Consider the following 10648-nt stretch of genomic DNA (forward strand, 5'->3'; position numbering starts at 1 on the left):
AGAGTTAATGGGAATATTGCCGCTGAATTCAAGAGATGTGAGATTAGACCCTTGTTATTGTACCCAAATCAGAGTGTAAATCCAGGAGTTTATTTTTGTACCATGTTTCTGTGCAAACTTCTGCTGTAGAAGATTTTGAAAGCAGAGAGATGCAATCTCTAGTTGGAAGCATTAGTTACACTTTTTTTCTTCTTTTAATGTAGAAAGCGATGAGTAATGCACATTGCTCATCTATTTGTGACAGGTTGTTTACTCTGACTCCCTCCTCCCCTTCCGCCCCCCCACCCCCCATCTTATTTTTTCTTGCTCTATAACCTTTGTCTTCTGTATCTCCTTTGCTCGTGAAGCCATCTGCTGAAAACTCATGTTGGTCCACTTACAATTGTTTTTAACTAAAAAGTCTGTCACAAATTTGTTAAAGATCCTCAGGCTTTGATTGTAGCATTTGTTTCCCTCCAATACTGCTATTAAAATTTTCCACATAATTTTCTAATAAACTTTGCTTTCAGTTTTTACCACTTGAGATTTTCTAGAACCGCTAGCTCTATTACCTTTTAGTAATACCAAAAAGTAATTTCAGAGCTAAGCAAGCCATATGCTATAATACTAGAGCATTATGACATATAAAGACAACTTTGGGTAATTAGCAGCCAGCTGGCTGAAAAGATTTAAGAACATAAATCTTTATTCATTCAAAGAAACATAACTATTTTTTCCAAAACTAAAGATCTTTTTAACATAATAAAAGTATTGATTATATCATACTTTCATTTCCTGATTCAAAGATCCTAATACCTTCAGTCGTTTTTTAATACTAATTTAGTATTCACTTTCTGTGACTAGGCTCTGATCTAAAGCCTGTTGAAAATGCCAGAAGACATCATGTCCTTTCCTCCATGTTATCTAATATTTGCTATTTCCATCAATGTTCATGCCAGTAAATTCATGTTTAAATGAGTACGTGCCATTTAATGATTGTTTTCTGTGAATATTCTAATCAATTAAAGTATTTGCTGGTCTCTCCTTCACTCTGGGGCAGAATCCTCATTTATTTCCAGATAAGGTGAAACACCAGGATTCTTCTTTCCAAAATTGTCTGTATTATTTGCCTCATCCTTTCTATTGAGAACCTAGGGATTGATCTGTCAAGCAACTTTGATGCTCAGTATTGTAACACCTCTGAGCCTAACTTTTAGGTCCCTACGTGGGCGGCAGGTAAAGAGGCTATTGGAGGAGGCTAGTTCCCCACTCCTTTACCTTTCTGCCTGAGGTGCTAGCCCTTCCCTTGCACCCACCTCCCCTGCGGAACCCAGAGCTGCCATCCCCTTCTGTGCGGCCCCAACCCTGGAGTACTAGGTAAGTAGCATGGCGGGAGCACCACCAGCCTGAGACCTTGTGAGCTCTGAGCCCAGCCTGCCTGCCCCAGCCTCTCAGCTGCAAAGAGCAGGAAGAGAACTAGAAACGGGCAGGATTGAGCCTGGAGGCAGATCATGGTCAGGGCCACACCAGGCTGTATGAGGAGGCACAGCCTTCTCCTGATGCTACTAACCACTGCCCAGGGGTTCCAAGAAAATCACAGTAGCAAGCTTGTGATCCACAAAGGCTAGTTAGACACCAAGGCTATGTACAATGAATGGTGAGAGAGAGTGGGACCGTAGGAATAGGGTCCCCAAAAAAGCATGCTAACCCAAGTGAGGAAAGTAATGTGCAAAGCCCTACCTTCTGTTAAACATAGGCACCTAGCTCCTCTTAGTGATTCACAAATGGAAACCTGCTGTAGATATAGATGAGGGTGGCCACGTTTTCAAAATGCAAAACCAGAACACATGCAGGAGTCCCGCTGCCTGCTCCTCCTTTCTCCCCTGGCCAGGCTGAAAGCCAGAGTTAGGCACCAGAAAACAGCCTGGGGAGCTCCTGACACTCCATCTTCCATTGGAGAACAGTCCCCAGCTTGTGTCCCCAGGGTTCCGCACAGTGACTTGGGCTTCCCTGGTGGCTCTTACCATGGCCCAGATCTAGATTCCAGCCTGGCCAGGAGCTGGAATCTTGGGGAGGAGGGAGAGACAGAAGGATCAAAGAATGGGGGGGGGCCTCATGGCAAGGGGGAGTTGGAGACCTACCTCACCGTTCACCCCCTGCCAGGAAGATACTGGTGCTTCAGGGAATCCCGGATAATGCTATTCTAGAGTCATTCACCATGGGACCAGGACTTGAACGCTGCATGTCGAATTTGAGGGGTAGCAGTGTTAGTTCATGGGTAAAACCACTTCATCAAATGAGAACATTTTGAGCTATGTAGGCCCTAGGTGCTCAAGCACCATGAATATTCAGTGAGCTACAAACCAGAGTAGTGCCCAAAGCAGCAGGCTCAGTCGATGGCCCCTGGCTGCTGTACCTGTGAGGCAGAAGGAAAAATACGAGGAGGGTGTGACATGTTTGACAGCTGCTGCCTGAAGGGGTTTCTTGGGTGAGTGTCTTGCAGTGCATTTCCTCCCCTGCCTCCGTGCTGGGCAAGGGGCTGTCCTATCCTCTACCCCCCCCCCCCCCCCCCCACCAGTGTGAGGCTATAATGAGGAGCAGCTTGGGGGTTTACGCAGACCCCATGGGGGGGAGTCTGGGGTAGGACTTGGGCAGCCAGGCCAGAGGGTGCAGCAGGGAGAGGGATATGGGTATGAGGGGTGGGGGTAGGAAATAGGCAGCTGAGCCGGGGGGTGCAGGGAGGGAGAAATGGGTGTTGGGGACAGATTCTGGGGGGGAGGGTGAGGGCTGAGGTAGGATACTCAGAACTTTCTGGGTGTCTGGCTGATGAGTCTTGCCCACATGCTCAGGGTTTAGCTGATCGCCATATTTGGGGTCGGGAAGGAATTTTCCTCCAGGGTAGATTGGCAGAGGCCCTGGAGGTTTTTTGCCTTCCTCTGTAGCATGGGGTACAGACCACAGCTAGAGGATTCTCTGCATCTTGGGGTCTTCAAAGTATTTGAAGGCTTCAATATCTGAGGTATAGGTGAGAGGATTATTCTGGGAGGGATGGGTGAGATTCTGTGGCCTGCACTGTGCAGGGGGTCAGACTACATGATCATAATGGTCCCTTCTGGCCTTAAAGTCTATGAGGATGTGGGCAGGTAGGTTGCAGGGAGCAGAAGATGGGTGTTGGGGGCAGACCCCCATGAGGGAGCAGCGCACGGCAGGACAGGGAGCAGCGCACGGCAGGGAGACCCTTCACACAGCCTTTAGCCACAGGTGACACTTATGTACAACATCAAATACTGTAAACATCTCAACAGGAGTTGTTTTTTTTCTGAATTACTCAAAGATCGCAAACCCAGTTACTGAGAGAGTCAGAATCAGCGGCATAGCAAAGGTGTTATGTGCCCAGAGGCCAAAGGCAAAATTTGCAGTCCCCCCCCAATCATTTATTACTATGTATATGTTGTTTATTTCTAAGACAGCAAAAATAAGAACATACATTTTAAAAAAACAATCTCCGGCCGCACCCCCCCGTCTGTCCCGCTGCCACATGAGGCTCCCTCCAGTGCACAAGGCCGTTCCACTTCTAGCCAGACTGATGCACCCTCTGACCAATTAGCAGCTGCGGTTTGTCAGAGGGGCAGGCTACAGGCGAGGACCTGGACACTGCAGCCCAATGGGCGGCGCCTTGGACTGACTGGCAGTGAAAGGGATCGTGGGGGTTGTAGTCGCACAGAAGGCCTGTGTACCAGCTGTGTTCTGTGCATGTTCAGCCTGAACCCCTGCCCTGTGTGCCACCCCCATCAAGCGCTTTGCGCTCAGGTTTGATTTCTTGCAGGTGTGGAAGCGGCCAGTGCCTGCAGGGTCCTAGCACCCTCCTTCCTTCTGCTGTCAGTGACTACGTCACTGGTCAGAATGGTATTTATTGACCCTCCTGAACATAGGGGACAACAGAGACACAGAGGAAACACTAGGTGATTTCAACTTAGGTTAGTTGACAAAGCTCAATCTTAAATCAAATATACAATGAAAAACTTTACTAAGATTTTTCTAACAGAGGCAAGCCGCACAAAATGCCTCCTGAAAAAATCTTACATGTAACTTTGACCTTTTAGATGTGAAATTCAATTTTTTTTCTGTCTTTTACAAAAGAGAACGAACATTTACAATTCTAAGAGTTTCTGACTCCATATTTCGTCGTCCCATTTGGAACACCTAATATGTTTGTTCTAGATACAGACCAGAATTCTAAAACATGAATCTACACCCATATCTGTATTACCCTGAAATCTGGTGAATGTTATATTAATTGTGTTCAGGAGTAGATCCCATTATTAATCCTGCTTATCTGAAACAGACAGCAGTATTATAATATTACCAGGAGTCAGACTTCATAGCTAGTAGAGGCCAAGTTTAGTGCATACATGCAATTACATGATCCTTGCAATCCTCTCTTGCCCCTTTTTCCACCCCCACAAAGTCCCTGTGTGCCCCCATTCCACATCCCTCTATTTCAAGGATTCTCTTCAGGCTCCCATAGTGTTCACTCTCCCACTGGTTGTTTCTTTTCCAGCCCCCCAGCATTCCTCTTTATACCAGGCACTCATATTCTTCTCCCATGCCCCCTATTTCTTCCTCCATCCAGGATCCCCACTGACAGCCTGTTTCTTCCCTCCTTTGAAGGGTTTGTGTACAGATGCGCCATGTCCTGGTCCCTCATTGGACTAGGAGTTAAACTTGTAAGGGTGACCACTTTTTCTCCTCCAGAGGGAGATGGCCACAGATGAGGTAGTACTTCTGTCTCTAGTTTGCTCACCCCTTCTCCGGTGTTATGCTGGAAGGCATTAAGGGATGCCATCAACCAGTTTGCTATAAAGGCATATGCAGAGATGCTTGAAGCCATGGTTGTGCTAAACAGAAAGCAGAGGCTCCAGGGGTCCTTCATTTCTCCCTCCCCACTTCTGTTCTCTGATTTTGGCCAGTGATGCTAGAACATTGTCTGAAATTTTGGAACAGCGTAGATGTGAGTTCAAAAATTCTTGCTACATATAGAGACATGTTCAATTTGATGCCACTTGCATATCTATGTAAGCCCTTTGCCTAGCTCAGACAATTGGTAAAAAGTATTTAGGGCTATTTAAGGAAAAAATAGACATGAAAAGGTTTTTAATGTACATTAATAGTCATTAAAAAGTTGCTAAAAAGGTTTGGCTTGGGCAAAAAAAGAATATTAATGATCAACCTTATAAATAATTAGAATTCATTGAAAAGAAAGAAAAGACTGCTCACTTTGGCTATGTCTACACTACACTGTTCTTCCAGAAAAAAGCGACACCAATTGCAAACCACAATTGGAGTAGTTTTTTCCACTTCTTTTTTCCTAAGAGGCTTTTCCGACTTTTGGCCCATCTACACTGGGCCAAATGTCGGGGAAAAAACGCCTTTTTCAGAACATCCCTTCTTCCTCCTAAAAACTCGGTTAATAGGAATGCCAAAAAAGCATGTCTGCTCTTCTAAAAAAAATTTTGGAAGAGCAGCCTCATTCCCTAGATGCGGCAGAGTTTTTCCAGGATAAACTCTGTAGTGTAGACATAGCCTTTGTGAGAATTAGAACACAGAGCACTAGATTGAATGTAAGTAGCAGAATCTTCTGATTTCTTATAAAGAGTACCAGTCAACATACTGCTTCCCTCATGGAACTGTAGCTCTCAACATTCATGATAGCAGACTATTACTCCATCCTTAATGCAAACTTCCATTGCTATATCCTTGAGGAATATTGCAATATCTGATCGTACAGCAATTTTGATTGTTTTCAGTGCATAGCTTCTCAGCAGGCTCCCTCTCAGTGGAAAGTAAATTGGCTTTACTACAGAATGAGGAATGCCTGGCCTTTGTCAAAGCTTTTTTTTTTTTTCTTTCCTTTTTCTCAGAAATCAATAAACCCTTAGTTACATCTAGGACTACAGTAAGGGAGGCTCTAAAAGAAAATCTGTGCAGAAGACTGCTGTTTTGATGGCTCACAAGAAAGCCCAGTAGGAACAAATCAGAGCTAGAGGGTTTGGTTAATAACCTGAAGCTAGCATAGTGGGTCCCTAACCTACGTTATGACTTACAATGAGCACTAGCAAAAATGATTGAAGCAGATTATTCAGGAGAAAAGTTAAATTTGTTTGTGTGAGCAGAATTCCCCCCCCCCCCAGGGTTTTTTAGCAAGATGAGTAAATTATTTGAATGGCTTATTTATTGATTATGATAATTATTGGAGCCTAACACTATCATTTCCATCTAGACAAGGCAAGGTCATGTTATCTCGGACACTGAAGTTATAAATTCAGAACCCCAGTCTCATGTTTGCTTTACTCTCTCTCTGGAGAGAGGCCACATAGCAGCTATGTAGAAGTCTAATTTGCTCAAATTAAATCTGTCCTCCTTTCCCAGGGTGGTGATAGATGATTTGGGAAGTCCTGCAATCTCTTCTGTTTTATCTATAAGGCACAGTATAAAAGCCTAATCACCACAATAGAGAGAACCTGTGTATTGCTAAAGGGCCAATAGACCTAGATAGATTTTTTTTTTCCTTCTGTGAAGCACTAGCGTAGGGTACTGAAGCTTATGGCTCAGGGGATGACTCCATACTCAGAACTCTGATTAGTGCTCCCTTAAAAAAAAAAAAAATTCTCTACATTGTGATATGGCTAGCACCGAGAGAGATTTCTTTCCTGTCTAATTCAGGCCTGTACACACAGGAGATATGAAAGCACCCCCCAAGGTCTCCCAAGTAAGCATGCTGCAGCCAGCCAGGGAAAGGCAGAAGCGGCATGCTGCCCAAGCTTCCCTCCCCCATGTTCTAACCAGCCAGGGAATGGCTGGGGCTGATTTCCACACTTGCTTAGATGACCATGATGAGTGCAGTCACACCCTTGCGGTCCACATTTACCAAAAGAAGTATGCGTGTGTGCGCGCGCGCACACAAGTTCCTGTGTATAGGCCTGTAATTTTTATGTTTTGCATCCTGAGTTATCCTGTATGTTTCTTGAACAGTAAATATTGTATAAATCTTTCAGAAAATAAGATGAGAGTTATTGATAAATATTGAGGTGCTAATCCCAAATTTAAATGTTATCCAACAGTGCTCTTCCTAACCTTTGCTACTTCACAGGGGACTGTTTCCTGATCTGATCGATCTTGTCCTTTATTTCCACTGCTAGTGAAAACAGTAACCTTCAACATAAGATTCATATTTCCATTTCCACTTTGTGAAGCATTTGTTCAGTTTACTAGTAAAACACCTATCTTGGCCAACCATTGTCTTGAAGAAGCTTTAAACTCAAGATATAGGGCCAGCTGCAGTATTGCTTTGATCTTACTCAGAAAGTCTGATTAGATCAGTGTTGGGCTACACTGTAATTTTGTAATCAGTCAGTTAGAAAAGGGTACCATAAAAACCACATGCTGTGCTTGTTTGTTTAATTGACTACTAGCTATTCTTCCTCTTTATTGTGTAATTGGTGCCAAAGCATAACAAATTGTTTTGGAAAGTGTATTTTATATGGTACATGGAAAACTGAATAATAAAAATAACATTTTCAGCTTAATTATCATAATAATTAGCATGATATATTGTAAAACATGCCTCCAGTCTTAAATAAGGAAGATGTTTACTAGAAAAAATCCATGCATATAATAAAGCCTGATCCAAAAGCTTTATTATAACTTTATTAGAAAAAGCTATGGCAGTCAACATGTGAACAAGATTATGCATTTGGAATGATGGCACTAGAAATAGCATAAAGAAATACACAAGGCATCAGCTTCCCTTTCTGGTGACGCAAAGCTGCCTGTTCTCTGCCCTCTGTTATTCATTGCACTCAATTTGCTTTTAGAAATCTTCTATTGGAAAGTACAGTCCTTTCACTGAGGCTATATCTACATAGTATCCTGGAAAAACTCCACCGTGTCCAGGGAACGCGTCTGTTCTTCTGCTTTTTTTTGCGGAAGAGCAGATATAATCTTTCAGAAGCCCTGTCTTCCTCCTCCCACGAGGAAGGAGGGCTCTTCTGAAAGAGGAGGCTTTTTCTGAAATTTGGCCCAATGTAGATGGGCCAAATTTCAGAAAAGCCTCTTCCAAAAAAACTATTGGGGGGAAAAAGGTACGCAAATTGCAGAGTGCAATCTCACCAGATGCTGCCAGGCATAACAAAATACTTCATTTTGTTTCAATGAAGTTTACAAAAATAAGCAGTCAGAACACAATCCTTTTGCAGCCTGATGTAAATGCTAAGCAACTACTGCCAAGAAAAGTTACCCAAGTACATCAGACACTTGTAATGATTTTCTTGCATTTCACAAAGGCTGCTTGGTTTCAGCTATTAATGCAACATGGAACTGGCAGTGCTTGAGTTATCTCACTGGGATTGCTTCCATATTCCCCCTGTCTGGCAAAATCTTTCATAGTCATTAAAATAATGATTTATTTGTATTTCTTTCTTTGCCAAATTCTAAAGCTCTCTCTAATGTGGCAAAAGTAGTTTATTGCCTCTGAGTAGTGTTGCTTGATACACTTCATGGGGACCTGAGTTTAATTAGAGTATATCAATGTCCTTGTAGTCTTTGACACTTTATAGACTGACTACTGATTCTGTACCGCTGAATCAGGAAGATTAGTGCACAGAAGTAAATACCTGTACAGCAGATTGTAGCGTAATCCCCAAATAAAGAGTGCTACTACATTTTGTGCATCTTTGTTGTAAGAGGCTCTGGGGATAAAGTTATGGGTAGAAAAAACACTTGCACATCATGTTTGCGAGATTGCTCAGATAATTAGCAGATAATTTTTGTCTTGCTTGATTATTTTTAATTGTGTAAACTAACACAAAATGCAATTCATAAAAGCATATCAGCATTTCCTGAATTGGTCTCCTCTAAACCCAGATCAAATGATGCTTTTCTTTTAATAGAATCCCCATAGGCATGCATAATCCATTAACGCAAGCTTGTGGGGCATATGGATATTCCTCCCACCTTGCCTCCCTTTTTTTTTAAAGGGAACCTTCAAGATAACCGTAGCTATAAATGGGATAAAAAATAAACATGTGTGATGGACTTGCTAAGCAGAAGACAATTTCTATGAACTATCTCCCCACTGCACATTTCCTTCTTCCTGGCAGCAGGCAGAAGAGGACAAAAATGCCATGAAAAGACCATGAACTGAAAAGTGATCTGGCATTTTTGGGAAGCTGCAGCAGCATGACCAGCCAGAAACTGCAGGGAGGGGATGCAGAGGAAACTGCACGGAGAATAGGAATTTGGAACTATTGTGGAATAGGGTGAGATAGGCAAGCTAGCTAGCTCCCTGCCAGATTGGGCCTGGCCACCTCTCTCTCACAGAGGGGCAACCAAGCCAAAGCTATGTGGCACTGTGTGACCCCTTGTGCCAGGTCTCATTGTCAAATGCTCAAATTTGGCCCAACTTCCCCTCCATGGGGAGCAGGGGGGAACAGCTGGGCCACATCTGAGCAGTGGGGAGGTGGCACACTGATGTGTTCCCTTAGCACATTTTGTTGAACCGCCTCTGGGGTTTGATATTGGACATGCAGTCTGGACCAGGTCTGGGTGAGATTTATGGGGAACAACAGACACTGAATAGGAAGCTAGTGCAGAGGGGCACCCCCAGATACAGTTGCACAAAACTGTACACCCTGACACTCCTCCTTCCCTGAGACCCCACACCACTCACTACATTCCCCTCCCTTGATGACTCTCACCCCCCCCCCACACACACACACATTTTCACTGAGAGAGTGCTCTAACTGGGAGTGCAGACTCTGTGGTGGGGTCAGAAATGAGAGACTCAGGGTTCAGTGGGCTTTAGCCGGGAACAAGGAATTGGGAGTGGCACGGGGGAGAGGCTTGGGAGGGGTCTAGGAGTGGGGGGTTTGGGATGTTGGACAGGACTGTAGGCTGGGGCCAAGGGATTCAAAGTGTCAGACGGGGCTGCAGTAGAGGCAGGTGACTGGGGTGCAGGAGGAGGTAAGGGCTCTAGGGTGGGGCTGGAGATGAGGGGGTTGGAGTTCAGGAGGGGGCAGGACTGGGGTAGGAGGTTGGGGTTTGTGGTGCAGGCTCACCTTGGCTAGCTCCCAGTCAGCAGTGCAGGGTAGCTAAGACAGACTCTTTTCCTTACTTGGGTCTGCACTGCACCCAGGAAGTGGCCAGCAGGTCTGACACCTAAGCAGGAGGAAGTGTTAGGAGGCTCTACTTGCTGCTCTTGCCCACTGGCCACACCCAGCTTGCACTAGGTGGGAACCAGCCAATGGAAATGCTGAGCCGGTGCTCAGGGTGGGGGAAGCATCTAAGAGGCAGACCTGCTGGCTTCTTTCTGGGTGCAATGCCAGTACTGGTGGAGACTAGCCTGCTTTAGCCCTGCAGTACTGTCAACTGGACTTCTAATGGCCCAGTCAGCAGTACTAAACTGGAGCAACCAGGGTCCATTTTTGAAAACCAGACACCTGGTCACCCTACCACCAAGTGAGCCTGATCTGGAAACTTGTGGTCTCCTGTTTGCTTGAATAGAGATTGGACTGGAAAGGGCACCCCAGGCACTAGGCCTGAAGAAATTTCTCTCTAACTTGGAAGTGCCCCCAGGGTTGCAAACAAGAACCACTGTTACTGAATTTGACCT

Source organism: Pelodiscus sinensis, chromosome 5 (genome assembly GCF_049634645.1).
Source record: "Pelodiscus sinensis isolate JC-2024 chromosome 5, ASM4963464v1, whole genome shotgun sequence".
NCBI classification, from domain to species: domain Eukaryota; kingdom Metazoa; phylum Chordata; order Testudines; family Trionychidae; genus Pelodiscus; species Pelodiscus sinensis.